The sequence below is a fragment of the Dermatophagoides pteronyssinus genome, unplaced genomic scaffold, assembly GCF_027571235.1.
Source record: "Dermatophagoides pteronyssinus isolate colony J.1.1.1.1 unplaced genomic scaffold, Derpt_VIB-CSIC_2022.12 sq0007, whole genome shotgun sequence".
Taxonomy (NCBI): Eukaryota; Metazoa; Arthropoda; class Arachnida; order Sarcoptiformes; family Pyroglyphidae; genus Dermatophagoides; species Dermatophagoides pteronyssinus.
Window position 1 is genome coordinate 413,762 of NW_027461531.1, and position 21,763 is coordinate 435,524.

General features: G+C 29.4%; 1 protein-coding gene and 2 long non-coding RNA genes across 5 annotated transcripts in view; 2 read left to right on the forward strand and 1 right to left on the reverse strand.

The window, feature by feature from the left end:
- Window positions 1-21,763, forward strand: part of zfh1 (Zn finger homeodomain 1) — an 89,743-nt gene that overhangs the window by 17,298 nt on the left and 50,682 nt on the right. The gene's annotated exons all lie outside the window — the stretch shown is intronic.
- On the forward strand, window positions 2,018-3,298 carry LOC142645142 (uncharacterized). Its single transcript, XR_012846321.1, has 2 exons — window positions 2,018-2,850; window positions 2,985-3,298. It is a non-coding gene; the product is annotated as an uncharacterized LOC142645142 (long non-coding RNA).
- On the reverse strand, window positions 16,847-21,331 carry LOC142645138 (uncharacterized). 2 transcript variants are annotated; one of them, XR_012846318.1, is made up of 3 exons: window positions 19,245-21,331; window positions 18,660-19,188; window positions 16,847-18,550 (listed from the first exon to the last, which is right to left on the reverse strand). It is a non-coding gene; the product is annotated as an uncharacterized LOC142645138 (long non-coding RNA). The 2 variants fall into 2 exon arrangements; XR_012846317.1 differs by having other exon boundaries at window positions 18,660-21,331.

A 21,763-nucleotide genomic window follows, 5' to 3' on the forward strand; every position in this document is an offset into this window, starting at 1 on the left:
TCTTATAATGACAGAAGAGGATGTTGTTGATTTTCAAATATGACTGATCACTTTTTTTTGAAAAGAATGTTTGGCGAAAAAAAAACAAAAAATTTCAATTGACCCATGAATTTGTCTTCACTTTTCTTTTTAGTCGACCAGACTGAAAAACATATATATCTTTCTGAACAAGATTGGTTTTTCGTGAATGACCTCGGACTTTTTTTTGTTCCTCTCTCATATTCTTCTGAGCTATTAATTTATTGAGCATATAAGAGTATTGTATACGGTTCTATGCAAATGAAGATGAATTGTCTATCGATTTTCTTTTGACTTTTCAACTAAAACTGACAATCTAAAAATGTAAAAGCATTGCTAGCCATTTTTTTTGTTGTTGGCTAGTATACACATTAATTTTGGATGATGATGACTTTGGTTTGGTCATTTAGCTGCCAGATGAATGAATTCGTTTAGTTAACAGCGGAGGGGGTTCAAGCATCGATGGCAACACACCATCATCATCATCCAACATCAGGACAGATTCATCTCTGATTTAGATTTGTAAAGCCTGTGTCTGTAATCAATGTGCCGTGATGAGGAAGATGATGATGCACACACACACACACACATATAACACACGTGCTGCACGTACCATTTTCGTCATAAAGTGGTGCTGTTTTTTTTCGGTAAAAACTAAAGCTATAAATTATCAGACCATTCCTGTGTTCAGAGTTTAATTAGAGAATACGTTATATTTATACTACTATATTATTATAATGTTATCGATGTTAAAAAATCGAAAAACTGAATCCATTCCATTCTATGATCTTTACTATTGATGATGGTGGTGTATATTGAACAAAGTCATGCGTCACTAATTAGAATATTCTGGTATTCTAAAAAAAATAAGTATACCATACTTTTGTACGATCTACCTATTCTGGTTTTGAGTTGAACTTTTTTTTCTAATATTTTTATATATAAAAAACGGTAAAATGTAAGGATACTACTGTGCAATTTAAGCCATATTCGTATATTGCTTAAAGTGATTAATCATTCCTGTTGAAACAATGACACGTGACACACACGTACTCGAATACGTACTGTATTTTTGGTTTTGTCATACACTTATTGTTAAATGGGTATAATGGATAGCCAAATATATTATGAATCTATCCATTGAACAACAATGTATGTATGCTTGATGATTCGATTATTTTCATTCTGTTTCATAAAGATTCTCTTTCCATATTTTTTAAAAAATGTTTTTGACATGACAGACATCAAAAAAAAATAATAACTTGAAAATAAATAGTAGGATGTTTCCAGGTGTGCATTTGTATTTATTTCTCAGGTAGTGAAGACTTCCCATTATCCAACCCATAAATTACCTGGTGTTTGTTACGAAACTATAGAATAAACCTGCCTCTTATCATTTTATACACACACCTGGTCTGCCGGTGGTCGTGGTCTTAAAAAACCACCTTTACATGCACACATCAATATTATTTTTGTTTAGATATCTGTGGTTAATATCCAACTATGGCCATTGAAAACGTGTATCAAGGTATAGTGTATAGAAAAAAATGGTTTCTTTAAACGAAAGCTTCTACCATTATGCAACCTATATATAGAGATGCATCCGAAACAAAAAAAAAAAAACAAACAATATTGATGCCGCTGCTTATTGTATCCTCACCACACACACAAATAGCATTAGCCATAGTCAGATCTATTTACCTATGGGAATGTTTTTTTTTCTTTTGGTGAGGTGTACCTATACCTTTGTACATCTCGTTTTGTTATGTATCACAGAATTTTCATATATGAATGATGATGACGTTGATTCTTATTTTGACGCATTATCATTGGCCTTCACTATACATTTAGATAGGTATACAATACAATGGCCATTCCTAGGTGTGTATTTGTGTGTTTGTGTGCATTTGTTGATTTATTATATATCAAATTCTGTTGGTTGTGCTTTTTTAGATTTAGCACACACAACTGGGTACAAAATAATATAGCAAAAAAAAAAAAAAATGAAGAGAAAACAAAAAATGTTAAATAGGTTTGCATCATCATTTGCCATTTGAAAAATGGCTACCATTATTTTTTGTTTTGCTTCTTTTTCCTTTTTTTTTCTTAACAATAATAATACAAGATTATTCCTGTGTATAAAATACTACACAGGCACAAATCGATTATCCTGGACGAATGGAATAAATCGATGTGCACACACACATTCTGTGCTTGTTCAGTGGTTTTTTTTCTCCTGATGGTGTATATGCGCCTAAGGGATTCTGGCATTTGTCTTTTTCCCCCTTTATTTAGCACTTATCATTTTCATTATTTCAATTCATATGTATACGTGTGTTCCCTTGCGACCTTAGTGGTAGAGCTAAGCAAAGACAAACAGATTAATAATCTTTTATTCTTTATACAATATCATTGCGCTACACCTGATCCAAATGGATGGATGGATGGATTCATAGCCACAAATCGAATGGCCTCATTATTCGATCGGGTCATACTATTAAGTATTGTTTGTTACAGTTGAGAATGTTTCCCATATCTCAAATCCTAATTGGATTCTTCCTCTCTCTCCCTTCACTATCCACATTTGAAATTCATACAAACATATCCGATGAACAAATCAAACCAGGTTGTAAAAAAAAGCTTACCGTTATTATTATTATTACTTTTATTATTGGCATTGCATTTCATTTCATTTAAAACTAACCTTGTAGTATCTACACACACACACAAATACTAAACAATCAACCAAGATCGACACCACCGCATGACCATTTCAAACACATTATGGACATCTGTGTTCAGATTCTAGATTATTTTTTCAAATGTATGAATGTATGTTTCAGTATTGTTGTCTATATAAGATGTGTGTGTGTGTCTGGATCAATTCGTTTTATTATAATTTTATACGTTTTAGTTCAATTGTAAACTAACCTTTTTTTATTTTATTTTATTTTAATAATAATAAGAATAATAATATAATACAGTATAAGCCATCATTTAATCAATCAGCAATGGTCTGTCGGTTGGTCGATCGTTTTGGTTGTTGTTTGGCCACATCATCATCAACATCATCAACAACATTATCTTCATAAATACATATCAGATATGGATCTGGTTTTGGTTGGACGTTTGATTCGATACGCGCGTATACGAAACAAAAAAAAATTTCATTCGTTTGCACGTTGAACTACGTGAATCAACAAACGTGCTTTATATTATTTTCTAGCTTTACATTTTTATTGTTGACTACTACTGAATTAAATGAAAATTCTTCTTTGTTTTTGGTATTTTGTTGTTATTATTGTAAACTTTTGGATCATTGAATGAAACATGTTGGGTAAACATACACAAAGAAATCATTGGGTACTCTTGTGTTTATGTTGGTCGAATTATTTCGATCAAATAGTGGTAGTCATTTGAGAGCATGATACCTAGATGATGCTGACGATGGTAAAGTCAAAGTTGAACCCCACATTTTTTCGGGTTTATTTGTTTAGTTTAGCTAGTTTATATGTGTTTTCCTGTATTTTTAGGATAGCAAAACAGATGTGTCATCCTAATCAATATATATTTCGGGGTTCTGGTAAGCTATTCAAATATGACCTGTCATAATTAATTGGATAGCAACATATAAAGGAAACATCAAATTGATAAAATGGATTCTTGAAATTCAATCAAATTATACATAGGTATTTTATGCAAAAAAAAACATCCTTTTTTCATCCATATTTTTGGTCATTCACCATCGTCATACTATTTGACAGAAAAGTGATTGCCTAATCTTAAATTTCAAAAAAAAATGAAAATAAAACTTTTGGATTATCATCCATCAGTCAGAATATTGTTGTTGAATGAATAAATAAATAAATACAGGATATGCACACATGCGTTGATTATACTAATCATTTAAACTAAATAATCATCAAAAACAAAAAACTGATGAATGACTGGTCATGATTATAGTCGAGACTTTCGATGAAATTTAAAATGCCATGTCTTTTCTGTGATTTGTTTTTGTTTATATATAGAAGATAAGACATAAGACACCCACACACACACACATGTCTTTCTTTTCTTTCAAAAAATTCGTTATCATTCATTTCTGCAATCCATGGTTATTTCTTTTCTTTTTCTTCTTCTCATTCTTTCTCCCGTTAGATTTTGATTGCAAATTATTTCACATTTGTTGCCATTATAATTCTTTTCATCTTTTCTGTCTTTCTTTCAAACATACACACACACACAGACTTTCCTTTGCTATATATCCATTTGCATACATGATGATGATGATGATGATTGTTTGATTACAAATCTTGATTGCAATGTCCGGCTGGCTCAGCTTTTTGGTTCATCAATGTTTTATTTTTGGTTGTTGATTAATAAAAATAACAAAATAATAAAAGAAAAAACAGTTTATTTTTCACTGTGTGTTGACCTTTCATTGTTTAGGGCTTTTTGTTTAATAGTTTTTAAACACTAACCTTCTAATTGATGAAATGGATTCACAATGAAAATTTTCATTATATTCAAATACCACACACTTGTAATAAATATGTTGAATCATTCCTTTTTACATTTATTGATGGTAAAAAAATAAGCAAAACGATGATGATGGTTGCTTTTGATTTAATTTTGCCGGATTCTTTGTCGAACTAAATTGACTGACTAACTGAATGCTCATAGATCAATTAGTCATTGTTGGTGGAAAAAAAAGATTTTTTTAAAACCAGAATATTGGTCTTCGACAAATCAGTAATCTTTCGATCAAAATCATTTTTTTGTTTTTCTCTACTGGCGTTGACCTTATCCATATATGATGGGAACGATAAATATAAATATAAGTAAGGTCTTTATTTTAACAGAAAAAAAAACAAAAACAAAACAAAAATGAACAACATCCTTCTTTTCCTGTTGATAGAATGTCAGTCAGATTATGTTCATTTTTTTCTCTCTCTGTGTGTATGTATATAGAAATGTCGAAATTTTTTCTTCATTTTTCCTATATGTTGATCATTAATTAAAACATCTGTGTTTGTGTGTGGGAATCTTTTTTTCGTTTATACATTTTCCTGTCCATAGTAAAGATTTGTGAACAACATACAGACATTTTCTATAATGATATCTGTCATTTTCTAAATCGTTTCCATATAAATATCATTCAATACAGAGTTACCAATTTTCGTTTGTTTGTTTGTTTCAACGAAATAATCACATTTATATGGTCATTTACAATTTAAAAGTATAGATAGCCAAAAAAACACAGGTCTTTTTTGAAAGAAAATAAAATCATCATATGGAAATTGATTTCATTTCATTTACAGAGATCATTATTTCAAATCAGGAAAGGTCATATATGATTTTTTTTTGTGGACATGGTAATATCACATTTGATTTTATGTATACACACAATGATTGTACGAATATTTTGGAAAAAAACACATACGGAATTTCACCTTTTTGGTTGTTTTTGTTGTTCGGTTGTTGTTATTAGTTTACACATATGGAATCCAGATGTTTTCTTCATCTTAATTTTTTTTCTTCGTTTTTTTTTGATTTAATTTGTCATTAGTAGTCATTTTCGTTTTATTTTCTTTTTCTTATATTTATTTTTCGAAGTAAAATGAGTGAAAAGCCGCTAATCAAAATTTGCTGACTTTTTTTTCTTCTTCTTTTTCTTTTATTTCATATGTTTGTGTTCAAATTGGTCGATCTTATTTGCAAACTCATTAAGTTTTATTCTCCATTGATATATAAATGTGTGTGTGTTGAGGATTCAAACAAAATCCTGCCAAAAAAAAAATCATTATTAAGCCCGGCCAATTGATGATGAATTTTTTTTCGAAAGTTCCTGCGTATTGAGTTACTCTTTTTCATTTTGTTGTTGGCCGGTTGGTCAGGCTTATCTGGAGGAAAAGTTCTCAAAATTTTTTTTCATTACTTGTCACCGAAGGGAATATATATGGAATGCCAAACAAAATTTATAAATGTCAACCTTTGTTGATTTAGTTATAGTTTTTTTCTCCCTCTCATTGATTATTTCAATGATAGACAAAATGTCACCATCATCATTGACATCATCAATAGTTTTTGTTGTTGTTTGATATTCGTGACCCTGTTGTGTTGTCTATTTTTTGTTTTGTTTTCTTTTCATTTCTATTTTGAATTGAAATGTCATCTCATCATTGAATCATTGATCTCTATCCATCCTGATCATCTATAGATTGACACATAGCTCATTCACTTATTTATCAAAACATAGGTGTCTACAAAAAAAAATCTAGAGTTTTTGTTGTTGTTGTTTATTCACACAATGTGGATGACTAACAGGAATCGTAAAAAAAACTTTTATCCAATATTGCCAAAGTTTTTTTTGTTGTTGTCTTTGCAAAATGAAATCATTTTGAAAATAATAAAGTTAATAGAACAAACTTGAAAAACATTCGGATTCGTCATTCAAATTCCATATACACATCAATCTAATTAAGTTGTGATCAACAGTGAAAAAAAACAAAATATATTCACAATAACCGGCAATTGGCAATTGTGCCTGTCATATCAAGCTGGTAGCTGATGATGATTATCTGAAATAAATAAGATTCATTCGTTACAAAAAGAATTTCTATTTTAGTTCAATAAATTTTTTTTTGCTTTTCTTCATTTGACTTTTGTGATCTATTTTCACCAGGTTTTTTTCTCTTTGCTTATTATCATTGTTGTTGTTGTTGTTGTTTTTTTGTTGCAATCATTAATTAGCTGGCCACATTCAATGATGTTTCGTTTTGTTGTTGTTGTTGTCTGTTTTGGAAAATATTTATTCGTTTATTTTGATTGGTTTCTTTTTTTTTGAATGTATTCTCTTGATGAATTTGATAGCAACTCAAATAAAAAAATAAATAAAAAACAAAAAAAATCCCTACGGATCTTTAGGTCGTTTTTTTTCTCTTATTCACTATGAACACTAACAGTATACTTTTGTAATTTATTTTCTTTGCGTAACACCAGTTTGTCTAATACATTGCATAGAAACATACATAGAGGTAATGGTAAGAATCGAATAGGGATGTTAGCAATGTTTGTCTCTGTCATTAACATGATCGTAGATCAAAAATAAAACAAGCAAGGTGATTATTAATTCCTGATTCTAAATTTCAATGATTCTTTTTTTTTGCACAAAATAGTCTAGTTTTTTTAGTCGAAATAGTCTTGGTTGAATAACATTATTTGATTTTATTATTATAACCAATCAATATGGATTCAATTCAAATGATGATGATGAGCTTAATCTTCTTATATATCTACTTCGGATACATTTTTTTGGCTATCAAAAAAAGCAAAACAAGAAAATAAAAAAAATTCTTTAGTCTCAAGTTTACTTTACTTTCCATCCAGATACATATTTTATATACCTGACCCTTCTTTTTTTTCACACACACATACACATTGAAAGATTTAGTTTTGTTGCCCAAAAATAGCTTTTTGTTTACTTAATTTATCAGTTATCACAAACACAGACACACACATTTTCCATATAATAGATTACCTTGGCTTATGTTATTCAAGTTTTATTTCTGTTTCACAAGAAAAAAAAATGATCTTGTAAATCAATTAAACAGAAAAAAATGGATCTAGTCAGAATTATATTAGTATATATCTTGACGTTACAGAATAGGGAGAAAAGTTTTTTCTACGTTTTTTTCATGTTTTATCAATTGATGCAGTGGGAAAAAAATATAACGGTAAAACTCATAGTGGTCATTCATTCATATAAATGGACACATGACGTCCAATGGACAAGCAATGATGAAGAAGAGAAAAATTTTTTTTTCACTCAATGACCATTTTTCATTGGAAAATGGCTTGAATTTTTATTTTATTTTTGTTTGTTTGTTTGTTTGTTGCTGTTGCTTATCTTTACGCTTATAAATGTCCCAATCAGAATGAAAACCAAAAAGCAACAACAACAACAACAACAAAAACAATCTACTGGTATTTTTTTTTTAGTATTCATTTTATTGGATATTTTTTTCCCCTCAATTCCAGATAAAAGATTGCTTTATTATTATTCTATAATGTTTGAATGTGGGAGAAAAAAACTAACTATCCTGACTTTTATTTGATAGGGAGAAAAAAAATGACGATAAAAATGCCGAATCAATTTTTTTTCATCCCAGCTTCGAAAAACGAACTATTCAATTCAATAATATCAAAGGTGTTTGTGTTATATGTACATTAACCAAATATTTTCATCGATGAAAAAAAAAATTCATCGATTTTGAGTTAGGAGAATGAGAATCCAGAGTGAATACAGTGTGATCATCAACATCGTTATGATGAGAATGTCGCTACGTTGATGATGTTGCCTGCGTTATCGTTATTATTATTTTTTATTATTGCTTGTCTCCTGTCTTTTTTCTTTCTCATTCTCTAAGATTCTATAGCACCATTACCATCAAAGTAAAAAGAAAAAAAAACGATTCCCGTACGATTCGATTGAATTTTTTTTCTTCTTCTTCTTTGCCTGACACAAAGAATAATTGATGATGACTGGTGTGTGTGTGTGCAATATCTTTCCACTATGAATTTACTATACGTCAGCTATTCATTATTTGGTTATTTGTTTGATTCAAGATTGGTTTCATTTTGATGATGTTGATGATGATCATCACCATCATCATCATCATCATTATTTGTCTTATTTTCGTATGAATCAAATACCTTTTAAACTATAGTGTTTTTTTAGGGAAAGAACAAAGGTATCTCTTGATCATTTGCTGGAACAATTGAAAATTCTTCACAAAGCAAAAATCTGACATTCAAATAAAAGAATAATAATATATCAACAGTAGATAATGATACATCGATTTGTTCTGAATTTTCTCTCTTCGACTATCGAGAGATAGATAAATAGGTTCGACATATCACACACACACAAACATGATAAATGTTTTTTTTTTTTTTGCTTCTTTCCTATCATCTGTCTGTTGCTCTTGTCGAAAGACTTTTCACATTCATTCATTCATTCATTCATTGTTGTTGTCGCCTATTTGAAGAAAAAAAACCAATAACGATCAAAATGTCAAATATAGAAAACAGATAGGCAGGAGAGAGGAAGTAAAAAAAATGAATAGTTATTCGTTTAGCATCGTTGTGTACATACCTTTTTTTTCTATTATAAAAATTTTCTTCTCTCTCTCTCCTTCTCTCTCTCTCTCTCCTTCTCTCTTGCTTACTCTCTTCATATATCTAATAAATTTTCTATTTTTCCGGAATGTGTTGTTATCAACTATTCTTGGCAAACAACAAAACAAAACAAAACGAAAAAATTAAATTCAAATTTGGTTTTTTGTCATTTACTTTTTTTTCCCACCCCTACACATAGATAGATGGATGGTAAACGATTTATTATTATTATTAATACTTTTTTCTCGTTCTTTTTTTGTTCATTTGTTTGCCAAATTTGTTTGTGGAACTATTTTTTGTTTTTCCCAAATTCTATATAATATTTGGTGAATTTTATGCAATTTTTTTTCTATTTTTTGGATGTTCAATTATTTTTCATAAAATAACGTAGTGGTTCTTGATGATTTGATTTGTGTTTGGTGAGAGTGCAAAAGAGTGAAAAGACGTGTGAAGGGCTATCATCAACAGCAACAACAATATCCAAACAATATTTGATGAATGATGATGGACTAACGGGCGTTCGTGAAAAATAAAAATAAAAATTTTTTCTTTTTGATTTAAAAGTTTCGAGATTCGATAGGAGAGAATCGATGATATGATGATGATGATGATATTGAGTTGAAACTCAAAAAAAATTAGAATGATACGACGGATGTGCTTTGCATTGAAATACCATCAACAACAATATTCATCGTTTTTTTCTTTGATCTATCGGTCGGTTTGGTCTTTCATTTTCTCGTCGATCACCATCAAACGACGACGACGACGACAACCACGAAGAATCGATGTTGAAAAACTTGAACATCAACAACAACAACAAACGTCAGTTTGAATGATGAATGCCAAGATGAGATTTGATCGGTTCAATTATTCACCACCATTCACCGCCATTACAATCATAGATAGTAGAACAACATAGATACTCAAACCAAACCAGAAAAGGAAAAAAAAAGATTGGGATGGTCGATCTTTGCCTTTTTTTTTGTTGTTTCCCTAGTTATTGTTATTGTTAGCTTTAAACAATCTTCACCATCATCATCATCATCACATCTATCTAGTCTTTACTGAAAATAAAATTTCTTTTTCAGTTTTTATAAATGTGTGTGTGTGTGGTGTGTATGTTTGGTTGCCATCATCGAGTATCATCCCCATTTTGATTGATGCGTCCGTATTTGTTTTTCATTTCACATACACACAAACATAGAAAAAATTCATACGGTTAGATTTTTATACGGTACTCAAACAAAACAAAAACGAAAAAAAAATACTCACTTTCAATGTGATGATGATATGGATGATATGTGTTGTTTGATGCTATTCGAAAAGCTTTTGGCCAAGTAGAGTAGGTATCCAATGCAAAGATAGAGAAAAAAGATCCAAAGACCAAAAAAAAAAACGGAATAGAGATCGACCATAGAGAGTTAAGACTGTGAACACATATTGAATGCTAAATTTTTTTTTTTTTTTTTTTTGGTTTTCTTACTTTTCTAGGTTTTCCCGTTACAAAATAAAAGGATCTTTGATGTTGGATTATTGATATGTCTATGTGTGTTTTGGGTATTCGATGCCAAAAATAAAGGGAAAAACTATGTGATCCATTTCATTGGATCAATCTTGTTGTTGTTGATGTTGATGATGTATGCTCATTTTCTCTGTAATGTTTTAAATTGACTTTCAATATTTAAGCTGTTATAATCTTATTTTCGCAATTTTTTTTCTCTCTTTTTTCGCTTTCATGCCGGTAGCTTCTTTTTATTTCATTCATATTATGATGATTTTTGATGATGATGATGATGAAAATGAAATTCACAGTAGCCATATGCCAAAAGAATTTCACACTATTCTTTTAACGAAATTGTAAATTTTTTTCTTCTGTTCCTATTTACACATCATTATGATTATCATTTTGATGGTTTAAATTTAACATTTCAAATTATTGAATAAGTTATTTTTTTCCACTGAAAATAACACAGGAATACATCAATATCAATCGATCGATTCACTTTTTTTCAAAATAATAACAACAATTTCATTTCCACCTTCTTTCCATTAATGGATCCATATTCCACAAAAGATAAAATGACCATCCATCTAATCTAATCGTTTTGTGCTTATCACCCACACAATTGCAATGTGTGATTTAATCGTAAATAATTTTAAAACTGCTTTCTTTTCCTGTATACTCTGTGGTTATTTTTTCAGTTATTGTTTCTTATTCTTCTTTTTTTTCCATCACTATTTATCTATTATCTTTTCTTTTTTTACACAATTTAACGGCTGACCTAATCACTGGCATTCAATAATAGCTGCGAAAATGAAAAACCGATTGAAATTTTTTATTTTTCATTCATTTTCAAACAACGAAATCATAGATGCTCTCACGTAATATCCTGCACACACACACACACACTGTGATTTATACATGTGAAACCAACAAACGAATAAATATCTGTCGAGAAAGAGAGAGAGAGACAATGAGATTGGAATTTTAATTTAAAATTTTCTTGACCTATAGAGAATACAACTAATGGTTAAAAATGAATAGAAAACTATTGGATAAAAGTAGACATTTTGATAGACATCAAGAGGGGACATTAGTATTCTTGATAGCGAATGACAGCATTCTCTAGTCGTGTGTGTGTGTGTGTGTGTGTCACCGATGTATTTGACAAGGTGTCTTTTGAAATAAATTCTGCTGTTGTTGATGATAGTAGCCGTCATCGTTATTGTAGCCATTGTCATGAGTAAGAGAGAGGTGCACATAGGTGTTATTGTCGTTCAAAAATGTTGACATTTTTTTCTGGATTGTTTTGGAATTTTTTTCATCTCCCTTTGAATGATTTTTTTCGCCCCCCACTCTACCATTTCACAATGATGATAATGACAGTGAAAATAAAATTTTTGAACGATGCTTTTTTTCTTCATTTCAAGTATATATCTTGTCTGATCGCATACATTTACACTGCAGGCATCATTTTATTCAACAAAATTTGTTTTTCTTTTTTTTAAATCACTTGCGCGGAATTTGCTTCTGGATGAATGAATAAATGAATGCACGAAGATTTTATGGAACAAAACACATGCAATTTTCTCTAAACACCCACACACGGCCACAGAGTAAAAAAAAACCAAAAAAAAGAAAAGAAAAGAAAAAATTTGGATTTTTTTTTTCCTATGAATTATTTATTAGCTTTTTTGTCACTCTCTTTTGCTTGGTATCGATGATGTGACTGAATGTTTTGATCATCATGAATGAATGAATGAAACCAAACAAAATTGGTGCCTGGTTTTTTCAATCTTTTTCATGGTTTCGGTAATATTATTGTTGTTTTAATGCTTTACTCTCCAATCTCCTGGCTGTCATCACGATCATCATCATCATCATCACATTCGGGGAACATTTTCCTCATTGTTGTTGATTTCATGACGTTACGGAATTTTCTAACCGGTTATTTGTTTTTTTTCATTTGTCTATCATTACCTCACTTTTGCTATTCGTTTGTTGATTAAACTTTTTTTTTGTTTTGTTTTAAATCCCCATTCTTATTTTTTTTTTTAAATGTCGTATTATATTTGACCTGTCTATTTTTGTTGATCATCAAGACCATGACAAGATGCGGTCGAAATACATAATCTTGATGTTTTTGATGATGATGACAATAGCAATCCTGATTCTGATCATTAACAGACTAATCATCATTAGTTTTATGCCAAAAAATAATTCGTTATTCGTTTCTGCATGATGACAAGCTTTACACATGTATATTTTACATCAAAAAAAATAAGTTTCAAATGTCTGTTTTGCTTCATAAATCAGTGCTGGAAAAAAAAATTTTTCTTTTGGTTACATTTCAAGCATCATTTTTTTCGGATATCCACTACCCTCTTGTTTTTGTACTCTTCAAAAGAAAAAAAATCATTCAAGGACCAAAAACTATATCTTAATTGTCATCGTTGTTTCATTAATCTCAGACAATTTTGTTTTTTTTCTCACTATCTTACTTTGCTTTATCTTTTCGTAAATAATTTTTTTTTTTGGATTTTCATTTCGAATCATTGATGCACACCATATGCTTCTATAGTTTTTTCAATGATGTTACAACAACATTGTATATAACATGTTGTTGTTGTTCAAAATTGTTTATTATTATGATGATGATGATGATGATTTTTAATATTATAAAAACAAAAAATTGCCAGGACATTCACTAAAACGCACATTATTATTATATAAAGATTGTTGAGCTGTTGCACTGGAAAATCATCATCATCATTACTGTGTTATTAGAAAATAAAGAAATACAAAAAAACAAAATCTAATCTTTCTTATTTCGACAAGAGAAAAACATTTCCTTCTTATTCTTTCCAATGTTGAAATGCTATCGGTTGAATTGATGGTGACAAATATGATCAAGATTTTTGCTTTGCTTTTTTCTTTTTGATTAAAAAAGATCCTGGTGGTATTGGCCACTTTCTGCATATTATATTTTGTTTATCATCATTTGTTTTCCAAATTTCTTTCTTTCTTTTTTTTAAAATTATATTTTCTGTTCGTATGATGATGAATGATTATATAGAAAACAGAAAAAAATTCAAAGATTTTTATTATTATTATGATAAATAAACGAAATGAATGCTAGATTTTTTAAATTGCTTTCAAAATCCAAATTGTAATAAATCTGTATCTGGTGTATGTGTGTGTATTGGGCCAATGAAGATTATGATGTTTTTCAATAGTTTAGGTGGTTGATTTCGTTTGTAAAAAAAAAAATTGTTTATACAATGTTTTTCTGAGGGTTTTTGGATTTGTTTGTATATATTACAACAAATTACCGACAAAATATCTATATATCTTTATTTTTTTTTCTCTTTCGTTCGGAAAATAAATGCACAAAAAAATACCCTGCTTCCTATTTTTTGCTGTTGTTTTGTTTTGCTTAAAATTATAATAAACAGAAAAAAAAGAATCAACAAATTTCAATTTTTTTCTGTTTCAAGAAAAATCTAAATAATGTCAATGACATGACAGTTGTTTGATTTAAAAAAAAAAAATATTGACTATCAGAATTGGTTATCACTATCACACAGACACACAGATATTTATTCATTCAGTTATATACAAGACCTGTGTGTGTGTGTGTATTCAGTATACCGATTAGTTCAATTCCAAGTAATTTGTTTTGAAGTAAAAAAAATAAAATTTGAAACCTAGAAGTTGGTTTTATGTTTGTTACAAGTGATAGTGAAAAGAAAAAAAAATCCAAAAATCTTATTGATTTCATTTGACACCCGGCAAATCAGGTTTTTTTTCTGTATACTCGTTGCTAAAGTATGTAATTAATTATCGAAAGAGAGAAAAACAAAAACAAAAAATGTTCTGATTTTATGCAAAAACAAAAATATTTGTTTATAGTGTCTTTGATTTTGTTTTTTTATGACAATTTGAAGAAAGTCAAATTCAGTGAGAGAGAGAAAAGTTTTTTTCACACGCCAATTCGATATCTGCCTGGGACTTGAATTTTTTTCTACTTTTCATTCGTTTCGTCTTCTTCTACTTCGAAGAATTAATGACAGCATTTGAGCAAAACTTTTTTTTTTGTTTCACTCATATATCTCATCTTGATTTTTCTATTTTGTTTGTCATTTTCTATTGTATCAATATAGCGATATTATCATGATGATGGTGATGATGATCATTTGATTTGTATCTTTTTTTTTGGCTTGTTACCATACTTGTATTGTTTCATTCAAATTAACAATTTATTTTTCATCATTCTCTTGTCTTCATTTTTTTCATTAATTTCATAAATAAGGTCAAAACAACAAATATCAATCGATAATTTATTTTTTCAAGTTTTTTTATTGACAGCCATACATATTTTTTTCGGGTTTTTTTTTTTTTGGTTTCTGGTCCGAATATCAACAATATCTTATATGGAGAGAAAAAAAAATAAGAAATTCTCCGTTCGGGTTACATGAATATATCCGTTTCTTTTCTTTTTTTTTTTGTTGGTCATAATGATGATCCATAATTTTCTATGTCAAATAAATGTCATCATTTTGAAATAACGGAAATGTATCGTTTCGATTATTTCTTTCCTGTTGTTGTTGTTTTTTTTCGTTGAATTTCGATCAAGTTGTTTCTGATGTCTGTTTTTGTATCGATCACAATGATTACCTTTTTTGGTTTTTATGGATCGAAATTGAATCATGATTCTTTATTTCAATGAATGGATCGATCATTTTGGATTGGTTTTCATTTTGGCTATCCAATCAATGATGATTATGATGATGACCATTATCACACACACACACACATGGTGAAAAATACCAGTTTGCAATGATGATCGGTTTTTTTTGGTTTGTTGTGGTTCTTCTATATTCCCAAGTGTTATTATTATGTCACTTGATTCCTTCATGATGATGATGATGATGATAATGATTACTACGTTTATAGTTTGTTTGTGGTTTCGAAACAATTTATTCACATTTTTTCTCTTATCGATTCACGAATAAAATTTGAAACAAAAAAATTTTTTTACTTTTTTTCCAATTTGAATCTGATATGTTTAATTGGGTTAATACATTTCATTTTTTTTTCTTTTTATTTATTTATTTATTGTTTGTTTTTTACACTCTGCAGATATTTATTATTATTGGTTATTATTATTCAATAATAATGATGATGATGATGATGATATTTCAAAGTCATTGATATTTTACTTTTTTTTTCGTACCCTGATTTTGATTATAGTAAAGTGAGGTAATTCATTTTTTTCTTCTCTTTTCTGGATGCAACAAGATATGATGATCAATTTTCTCAGATGACCGAATATATACTGGTTGGGAATGAAAAAAAAACGATACGATATTCGATATATGATGATGATGATGAACAGGGATTTTTTTTTTTGTTGCTGTGGCTGTGGATGTTGTTGTTTTTTTTCTGGTTTGCAAACTCCCATTATCGTTATCATTGATTGTAATGATGACGATATATATTCATGAACGAACGATATATTTTCTTCTTCACCGTTTTATCTGTTCATTTTTTTCAGTTTGTTTTTATATCTATCTGTTCGATGATAAATTTTCCAGTACAATCTCCGGTGATTATTTGTAAATTTGAAACCTATCTCGTTGATCAGTACAATGTGTTTTTTTTCTCTTTGGTGAACCACATATACCATAGGATTGCTTTTTTGCGTTCATTTTAAATGAATCGGATAGGAATTTTTTTTTTTTTTTGACAATAAAATCATTGAAAAGCATTGAATCTCCAATTGCTTCACACTTTTTTTTTGGTCTACGTTCGGTGCAACATTTTCATTGATTTTCTCATATCAATTATTCATAAACGAAATTTTGTGCACTGATTTTAAGCTTTGAAAAAGAATGGCATTTAATTTCCTAATCTTATTATGGATCATGCTTTCAACCCATTTCATGATTTTTTTTTGCTCGTTACTTTCTTTTCTTTTCATACTTAAGATCGATAGATCATGCATGTCTTTAGATCATATAATAATCATCATCCTCATTATTTTTTTTCCAAAAAAAAGAGAAAGAATAAACTGATTCGTGCTCGGATAAAAAATAAAACGAAACAGAATCGTTTTCATTTGAAAACGAAAACAGAAAATAATCGTGTTTGAAAGAAAAAAAATAAATTTTATTTGAAATCTTTTAATTCGTTTATCGAGTAAAGTGACTGGCCTTTCAGTCACCGTATCATCCTTGTCCATCATCATCATCAACATTTGTAACTGCCAATCTCTCTACAATCTTTCTGTGTATCTCTCTCGATCTGTCTGATTTATTCTATATATTTGCTTGTATATCTTGCATGTGTGTGCGAATGTTTGTCTTTTGAAATTGATGAAAGATGCTATTTTTGGATTATTTGGCAGCCTTTTATTTTTATTCTATGATGAATTCCAGCTTAGATCCAAAAAGAAGAAAAAAAAACAGAATTCGACCTCATGTTTACGACCTTATGATCTTTCTTTTACCGACAGATCAACATGATGGTTGAACTTGTAACTTCTGCTTGTGTGTGAATGACTTTCGACATTTTCAGATGCCAATTTTTTTTCTATTCAATACCATGACAGCCAAAAAAAAATTATGATAGCTGTTTGATGATCCTGCAAGCTAACCTTCTATTCTTCATGGCCATTTATATTCAACATAAAACATAGCACATTTTTTTCATCGTCGTCGTCGTAGTCATCGTCATTGTGGTCTTCGTTCGTTGATCGTAATTATTTGCAGTGTATCTGTATTAGAATGATAAACATCCACACAGACGTCAACGTACGCATTTGTTTATTATGCCAACAAACACAACACAACACAGTTTATATTTGTATACAAATGTTTAATTGAAACGAATGGATAGCATCAGTTTTCCTATGAATATATTCAAAATTGGTTAAATTAACATAGGGTGTGGTGGTGTCCATATATGCATAAATTTTTTTTTGATGGATTTTTTTCAAGCTATTCATAACCACTTGATGATACTAAACAGCAGTTTAGGACAACGAGTTGATTCTAATATAACTAGAAAATTTTTCTTTCTAGCTTAATTATTAATTTATCTATCAAATTATGTAGGAGGATAGATGTAGAATGCTATTGGCATCTGGTGTATATTTTGGATTTTGTTGTTGTTGTTGTTCGGTTGAATCCTTTTATCATTGATCATTTGGGAAAAACAAAAATATACGCAAACATCAAATCATAAGAATTGAATTTGACAATATCAATCATAATCATAACAATCATATCATGTATATTATATTTATTGTATTGAATTTTTATAGTCAAATTGTAAGCATCATCATCATCATCGTTATTTTTACATCCTGTAATGGCCATAGTTAATATACAATATGTCATTGATGGGACGAATATTTTCTTTTCTTTTTTTTTCTTCAGTTTGCCCAGTTTTTTTCTATTTGATGATAAAAGGATGTCGTTATGCTTTTTATTTTTCCTGAGATTTCTTTCTCTTACATACAGATTGATGATGATGATGATACATGTGTATGTACGATTGCATAACCCGACGACAACCAATATTGGCAATGAGAATTTTTCATCGCATCTATTGCATTATTTCTATCATGTCGTTCTACACTTATGACTTCCTTTTGCCTTTTCTTTTTTTTCTCTCTCTTTCTCAATTGATTCGGCAATAACTTTTGCTGTTTTGTTTTCCATTTCATTCATTCATTCAGTAGCTCCTTGATTTGATTTGATTTGATGCGGTCGTGATATTTTGGCTTATTATTATTATTATCCTAATACTATTCTTTCGATAAAAGTCCTTCAACGCCAATATAGACTCGATAAAAAAAGAAAGAGAGAGAGAGAGAGAGAGAGAGAGAGAGAGAGAGAGAAAAAAGAGAGTAAAATTTATTATTTTTTTTTCACTAAAAATATTATTCACTAACTCATATAGATCACTATGATATATTCGACGATTAATATCCATTCGGTCGTTTGTTATTTTATTTGCTTCGTCCGGTCGTTCTTATTCTTCTTCTTCTTCTTTTTGTTGTTGTTGTTGGAATCCGATTTTTCGATTTGATAGGCTCCGAAACAAGAAAAAATTCGATCCATCAGAGACATTTCGGGCCATTTCATTTTCCATTTTTTACTCATTTTTTTTCACTGTTAATGTTGAATTTCATCATCATCATCATCATCATTATGATGATGAGCAAGCAAGATGATGATGATGATCATTTTGCAGCACCTCTTCCCCACCGTTGTCATTTTCCCTACATTGACCTATCTGTCATTATTTGTTCCATTTCAATGTTACTTCGATTCGATTCATTTCATTTCATTTTATTTATTTATTTTTTTTTTTGCTGTTATTGTCATCGATTCCATTTGTCATTTACCTCAATAAATTATTAGCATTTTTTTTTGCTGATAGACATCCTTTTCTTGTTTGTCGAATAGTAGAATTGCTATCTAAAACGAAAAAAGGAAGGGAAAATTTATTCTATTATTACATAAATATGAGAAACCTTTCTGTTGTTATGAATCTTTTAGCTTGTTTGTTTCCGTTTGTGATTTTTTCTTTTTTTGGTTCGATTTGACATTTGAGTTGTCAAATTCTTTATTTTTGGTTCGGTTGATGATGATTTGATTTTTGTTGTTGCTAGTGTTTTTTACTTCAATCAATGTGCTATCTATTCGACCTTGTAGATATTTTTGGTCTGCTTTAAAAATGAATTACAATTTTTTCCTTTTTCGATTTTTTGATAACTTTATATGAACCAAAGATGTGTAATTAGATGAATGGTTAGAATCAGGATCCATCAATACAGATAGAAGAATATACTTGATGATTGATAATAATTTATGGTTATGATTTTTCCTGTAAAAACCTTTATATAAATAAAAATAATCAAAGAATTTTATCCAAAACAAAACAAAACAAAAACTGATAAATACAAAACCTATTTGAGTGGTGTTTTTGTTTGTTTATCTTTAGTGTTGTTTTTCGTTTTTTCATTTTTTTTTCGTTCTAGGAATTGATAAATAGAGAATAATTTAATTTGTCTTTCTCTCTCTCTCTATCCCTCTCTTATTCAGAATTTTGACGCATGTTTATATTATTATTATTCTCGATTTGATTCAAGTCTTCATTTTCGGTGGTCGGTTTTTTTTGATTAATTTACGTTGATGAGTTGTGTGTGTGTTTATGCTGTTCTTTTCGGTTTTATATTTGTGGCAGTGATGATGATGATGTTTAAGTTTCTTTCGACCATTTCTATATTCTCTAAAATGGATTCTGGTTGTCATTGATGATGTTTATTTGCACACTTTAAACACATTCGATGATGGCATCAACCACAATCACCTCTCTCTCTTTCTCTTCAAGTGTCAAGCTTCACGTGCCATATAAAAACAGGGCATCACCACCACCACCATCATCATCAAATCACATCACATCAAATCTAATTCTTTGGTCATGATTATGATTAGAATTTTTTTGCTTTGTTTTGTTTCTTGCTTTTAAAATCAGGGAGGAAAAAAAACACTAGCCATACACACAATTCTTTGTCTGATCATATTTCTTTATTTATTTTATAATCATCACCACCACCACCACCACCATCAACATCCTGAAACATTTAGTTTTATCGTTGTTCTTTTCTTTTTTTTGGACTGTATACGGGAGAAAAAAAAACTTTTTGCTTTAATTTCGGTAGCAATCAAACTCGTCAACAATAACAGCATCATAAAGTGAATAAAATAAAATGGAAAACAACAACAACAACAACAACAGCAAAATGTTTGGGCAATTTAATCAACCTAATGTGTGTATGCATATCCACATATTATACTGTTGCTCTTTATTGTTGTCTAGAATATATATGGATGTAGCCTTTCAATCTCAGCCAAAAGAAAAAAATAAAAGAAAATTCCTTATTATGAATCCAGAATCCGGTAATTTCTTTTGTACATCACCACACACACACACACACCAAACAATACTGTGCTGTATATTCATTGAAGGTGATTGTGTATAGTGTAGAAAAAAAAATTATACAATTGAAAAAACAAACCGGGATTCTTTTATATTATCAATACATGTGTGTTGTTGTTGTTTGTTTTTTCATTATAAAAATAAAGATATTATTTTCGAGGCCATCGAGGTTTTACACAAATCATGAGAATAATATATTTTTTTTCGGGAAACGAAAACAACAACAACAACAAAACATTTGTAACGGTAATTGAGAATGATAAACGGTAAAAAATTTTCTTCTATTCACATTCGAACACACACACAAACACACACAATTTATAGCTTACATACCGAACACCGTTTTATTTGGAACACAAGTTTGTATTAAAAACATCACACAGGACAATTTTCGTAATGGATTTGTTTTTCGAAACAAAAACAACAACAACAACAAAACGAACAATGATTGTAAAGTCTATTTAGTCGATAGTGTTTTTTGGCGACATTTATTTAATTTTGTTTGTGTGAAAATAGTGTGTTCATGTTTTTTTTGTTTGTTTGATTGTTGTTTACATCTATCTATACATATATAAAACATTCGTATCAAGTTAAAATAGTTGATTGTTTTTTTTACAAATATCAACCAATATTCTTGGCTTATTCTTTCCTTATTTTTTGTTTGTTTGTATATTTATCATTTCATCTTATAATCACTGATTACTAATGATTAAGATTTAAATATCATTGTCTTCATTTCTTAGTGATTTACACAATACTCATCATTTTGGTTTAACAAATGATTTATTCCGTAGATTGATTGTTGAACAAAACTTAATGACGTTAGAATTGTATGTCTGTCTTTCTATGTGTGTGTATGGCGTCAATCAACTCAAATCAAATTCTTGTTCAAAATGTACAGTTGTTGATGTTTCAATGGACATGGTCCATGTTCACATCCAACAACAACAACAACAACAATTGAATGTCTTTTAATTAAAGTGCACAAAACTGAAACTATTGCTTTGTTGTTTGTGTGTGTGTTTGTTGGTTGGTTGGTGTGTTCACAAA